Raw genomic sequence first — 5,046 nt, 5'->3', positions numbered from 1 at the left:
GTGTGTGGATTCAGCAGTCTGCAAACACTTTCTCTGCAGAGTTCCAAAACTGGCGTTTTCAGCCCATTACCGGCATATGGAAGAAACAGCAGTAAGCACAGGGAAATATCTGCTTCTAAATCCAAAATGCAGCTATCTAACAGAACGGTTGTCAATGTGTGCACTCAACTTCCAGAGTTAAACCCGTGTGTGGATTCAGCAGTCTGCAAACACTTTCTCTGCAGAGTCCCAAAACAGGCGTTTTCAGCCCATTACCGGCATATGGAAGAAACAGCAGTCAGCACAGGGAAATATCTGCTTCTAAATCCAAAACGCAGCTATCTAACAGAACGGTTGTCAATGTGTGCACTCAACTTCCAGAGTTAAACCCGTGTGTGGATTCAGCAGTCTGCAAACACTTTCTGTGCAGAGTCTCAAAACAGGCCTTTCCGGCCCAGTACCGGCATATATAAGAAAGAGCATTAAGACTGCGTCTAAAACTCAGAAGAAACGTTTCTTTCAAACTGCTCGGCCTTGTGTTCTTTGGCCTAAGGGAGTTGAATCTATGTTTAGATTCAGCGAGATAGAAACACGTTTATTCTAGGAGCTGTCTTTGGATATTCCAGATTGAATGGGAGTATATGCTGTAAAGAGAAATATCTGTTTCTAAAACCAAAATGGATCTATCTAGCAGAGTGGTTGTGAATGTGTGCCTTCGGCTTAAAGAGGTAAACTGCTCTTCTCATGCAGCACTTTAGAAACCCTTTCTATGCAAATTCTCATACCGACCTTTCCAGCAAAACACCAGCCTATAGGAAATAGCAGTAAGACTGCATCTTTAACATGGAAGAAACTGTTTTCAAACTGCTCTGCTGTGTGTTCATTCATATAAGAGACTTGAATATTGTAAGGCCGGTGCCTCCTTGGGAGCCGAATGGACATGCCCTTCTCTCTCCGTGCCTAAAAACTACATCATCATACTGAGCACATTGCTCAGCATTTGCCCTCTCCACGCAGGCTCCCCTTGCCCATGTCCGCATTCCAATCTCAGTCCTGCACCTGCCATAAATTTTGAAAAGGCCTGCCAAGAGCCTGCCCTATGGTAGCTCCCCCGTACATCCTCGGCCAGCCCCTCGTCCGTGCTCAATCCCTTCATACCCAATGGAAATGCCCCCGCTTTGTTCACCTCGCCCGTCCCCAGTCTTTTAACACCCAATAGAACTACCTTGTCTTTGTTTCCCCCGCAGTCAATCAGCCACTTCTACTCCCTATAAAACCCCACGCCCCAAGAAGAGAAGCGCGACTTCTCTGGCCCCTTCCCGGACCATAGAACCTCGCCCGGGGGCCGAATAAATTGGCTTTTAATTTCCTCACTCCGGTCTCTGTTCCCTCATTGAATTCGGCGGAAAGTCTAACATTTGGTGCCGAAACCCTCTGCGAGACCAGGAGCCTTCCGCCCCGAGGTAAGGCTTCTATTACCCACAACTTTTCCCGCTGTCTGCTCCTCGGACTCCCTGCTCGAAAACGCGGCCGCGTCAGGGACTCCCCCTCCCCTCGTTTACCGCGGGCCCCGCAGCCCCGGTCTCGTCTCGTTTCAAAGACTTAAGTGTGCCGGAGACGTCCGTACACTTTTGTCTTTCTCCCCGTAAGGGGTCACTCAGGACCAGAGTTCTTCGGGAGACGTCCCGTTGATCCTGCATCCTCTCGTGCTCGTCGGTGTTCGGTGGGACGGCTCGGGACGCTGATCCGCCCTACCGATCATCTCCGCAGCGGCGGCGGTTTGGGTAATTAGGAGTCCTTTAAACCTCTGGGTCTCAAACTTCAACTCGCTCTTTCGCGAGCCGGCTCCCGCTTCGGTACTTTTCCTTTCTCCTGCTCTTGAGTGAGTGTCTGTGTGACTGAGTTTATGTGTAGTCCCACAGCCTAACAGCTACGGGGCTTGTGTGGGCCTCCTCTTTCAAACTGCCCCCAACCCCCCTCCCCCTCCTCCTCTTTCAAGCTGCTCCCAACCCCCTCCTCCTCCTCCTCTTTCAAACTGCCCCCAACCCCCCTCCCCCTCCTCCTCTTTCATGCTGCTCCCAACTGGCCCCTCCTCCTCCTCCTCTTTCAAGTGACTCTCAACCGCCGCCTCCTCCTTCTCTTCCAAGTTATCCCCAACTGGCCCCTCCTCCTCCTCCTCTTTCAAGTGACTCTCAACCGCCCCTTCCTCCTTCTCTTCCAAGTTATCCCCAACTGGCTCCTCCTCCTCCTCCTCTTTCAAGTAACTCTCAATCGCCCCCTCCTCCTTCTCTTCCAAGTTATCCCCAACTTGCCCCTCCTCCTCCTCCTCTTTTAAATTATTCCCAACCCCCTTCTGCGCCTCCTCCACTGTGTTCTGACATGGCCTCTCCTGTTAGTGCCCATACTCGCTCACGCAGTGCTCCCAGCGCCAGAAGCTCCCTTCTTTGTCCTCTCCGCGAGGTGGCTGGAGCAGAGGGCGTTGTTCGAGTGCACGTTCCCTTCTCTCTTACTGATCTGTCCACCATTGAGAAACGCTTAGGGTCATTCTCTGCTGACCCTACTACTTATATCAAGGAATTTCGTTATCTCACTCAGGCATATGACCTAACCTGGCATGACACTTATGTAATCCTGTCCTCTACCCTCACACCTGATGAGCGCAACCGCATCCTTGAGGCAGCCAGGGCACACGCTGATCAGGTACATCTCACTGATCCTCAAATGCCCGTGGGTGTGGTTGCAGTCCCTGAGGCAGATCCAAACTGGAACTATCAAACTGGTCAGAACGGCCGCCACCGCCGAGACCAGATGCTGCAGTGCCTCCTGCTGGGCATGCAGAATGCATCCCAAAAGATAGTTAATTATGATAAATTGCGGGAGATTACCCAGGGTCCGACTGAAAACCCAGCTGCCTTCCTTAACCGACTCACTAATGCTATGGCCCTCCATACTCGGGTAGACCCTGACTCCGTGGCAGGGGCTACCCTCCTGGCGGCCCATTTTATTTCACAGTCAGCACCAGACATAAGAAAGAAACTGAAAAAGGCGGAGGAGGGCCCCCAAACTCCCATAAGGGACCTGGTGAACATGGCATTTAAAGTTTTAATAGCCGAGAGGAAAAGGCTGAGGCCATCCGCCAGGCCCATTTACAGCAACAGGTAAGCCTCCAAACCCAAGCCATTGTAGCACCCCTAAGGCCAGCAGCTCACCCAGCGTCTAGTTTAAGGAACTCCTCCAAGTTCCTCCAAAAAGGTCCCCCAAGACCTGTCCAAACTGCTTCAAAGGTCACACCCGGGCCCTGCTTCAAATGCAGTCAGGAGGGGCACTAGGCCTAACTGTGCCCCCGTCCAGGTCCAGCCCCTGGACCCTGTCGTATCTGCAAACAGACTAAACACTAGAAGGTAGACTGCCCGTTCCGGACTACAGGCTCACCCCCTGCATCTCCATGTGAGGGGCAGGCCAGTCCAAAGAATGCAGTCCCTTCATTTAAACTCCTCGGCCTCATGGACAATTGATGCAGCCCAGACTCGAGGACCTCCATCACCCTTGCCAAGCCTAGGAAAATGCTGCAAGTAGCGGGTAAGTCCATTTTCTTCTTAATGGACATGGGAGTTGCCTGTTCTGTATTGCCTTCCTACTCAGGGCCTAGTATACCTTCCCAGGTTTCAGTTATGGGAATTAACGGAGAGCCTTCCTACCCTAATCATACTCATCCTTTAGCCTGTGTCCTCCAAAAACACCCCTTTTCTCAGTCTTTTCTAATCATACCCTCATGCTCAGTTCCCCTATTAGGATGAGATATATTCCAAACTGTGGGGGCCACTCTCCAACTTACTGGCCCCCATACTCAAACCTATCACCCACTCGCCTCCTACTGCCCCTCCTAACCAACCCTATGCCCAGGCTCAACCCCTTGTCTCAACCCCCTATCCCTCCTAATGTGCTGATCTAACCTCTTGCCCCCTGCAGCCTAGTCTGCTCTTACAGTACGTGGATGACCTGCTGCTTTACAGCCCTTCCCTCTCCAGGTCACGGCAGCACACTGCCACTCTCCTTAATTTCCTTAAGTCTAGGGGATATCGGGTTTCCCCCTCCAAAGCACAGCTGCTGTCGGTCACCTCGGTGATCTATTTAGGTATTCATCTAACTCCCCAAACTAAAGGCTTAACAACTGACCGTCGGAAGGCACTACTTGCACTGCAGCCCCCGGAAACGGCTGACGAAATCCTCTCCTTTCTAGGATTTGTGGGTTTTTTCCGTCACTGGATTCCTAACTTCGCCACTTTGGCTAAGCCCTTATATGCGGCAGCCAAAGACACTCCCACGGGACCTCTCTCCCATCCAGGGGCTGTGAAGAAAGCCTTTAAAATTCTGCAGGCTGCCCTGTCCATGGCACCTCCTCTTCAATTGCCAGATCTTACACGTCCTTTCCATTTGTTCACTGATGAAAAACAGGGAACAGCAGTGGGGGTCTTAACCCAACCTCTAGGCCCCATCTATCGTCCTGTAGCCTATTTGGCTAAACAGCTCGATCCCACTGTCAGAGGATGGCAGCCGTGCCTGCGAGCCCTAGGAGCGGCAACAGAGCTGACCAAAGAATCCCTAAAGCTTACTTTAGGCCAGCCCATCTCAGTGTTCTCTCCTCATCGACTTACTGACCTTCTCTCTCATAAATCCCTCATGCATCTAGGACCCTCCCGTTTACAGGAGTTTCATCTACTCTTCATTGAAAATCCTTCAGTAAGCCTCCATCACACCTCCCCCCTTAATCCGGCTACTTTGCTTCCTCTCCCATCTCACTCTCCCTCCCCAGCCCACTCCTGTCCTGAACTCATAAACACATTTGCCAAACCCAGAGAAGGCCTAACCGACCTTCCTCTACCTAACCCAGACCTCACTCTATATGTAGATGGGAGTTCCATAACAACAGCTGAGGGACAGCGAAGAGCAGCTTACGCAGTAGTTACAGATTCAGCTACTCTCGAGGCTGGCCGACTTCCTGATGGAACCACCTCGCAGAAAGCAGAACTCGTTGCCTTAACCCGAGCTCTCACGCTTGCACAGGGA

The 5,046-nt window shown here is 51.8% G+C and overlaps 1 long non-coding RNA gene across 1 annotated transcript; it reads left to right on the top strand.

Moving 5' to 3' along the window:
* Positions 1 to 1,384: 1,384 nt before the first annotated feature.
* Positions 1,385 to 3,872, top strand: LOC135273161 (uncharacterized). Its single transcript, XR_010340990.1, has 3 exons — positions 1,385 to 1,442; positions 1,630 to 2,679; positions 2,992 to 3,872. It is a non-coding gene; the product is annotated as an uncharacterized LOC135273161 (long non-coding RNA).
* Positions 3,873 to 5,046: the final 1,174 nt, after the last annotated feature.

This window comes from Aotus nancymaae, unplaced genomic scaffold (genome assembly GCF_030222135.1).
Source record: "Aotus nancymaae isolate 86718 unplaced genomic scaffold, 86718_ANA_hifiasm-v0.15.2.pri h1tg000317l, whole genome shotgun sequence".
Lineage (NCBI taxonomy): Eukaryota > Metazoa > Chordata > Mammalia > Primates > Aotidae > Aotus > Aotus nancymaae.
Note: the sequence above shows the minus strand (reverse complement) of the source record. Positions and strands in the feature narration are given on the sequence as shown.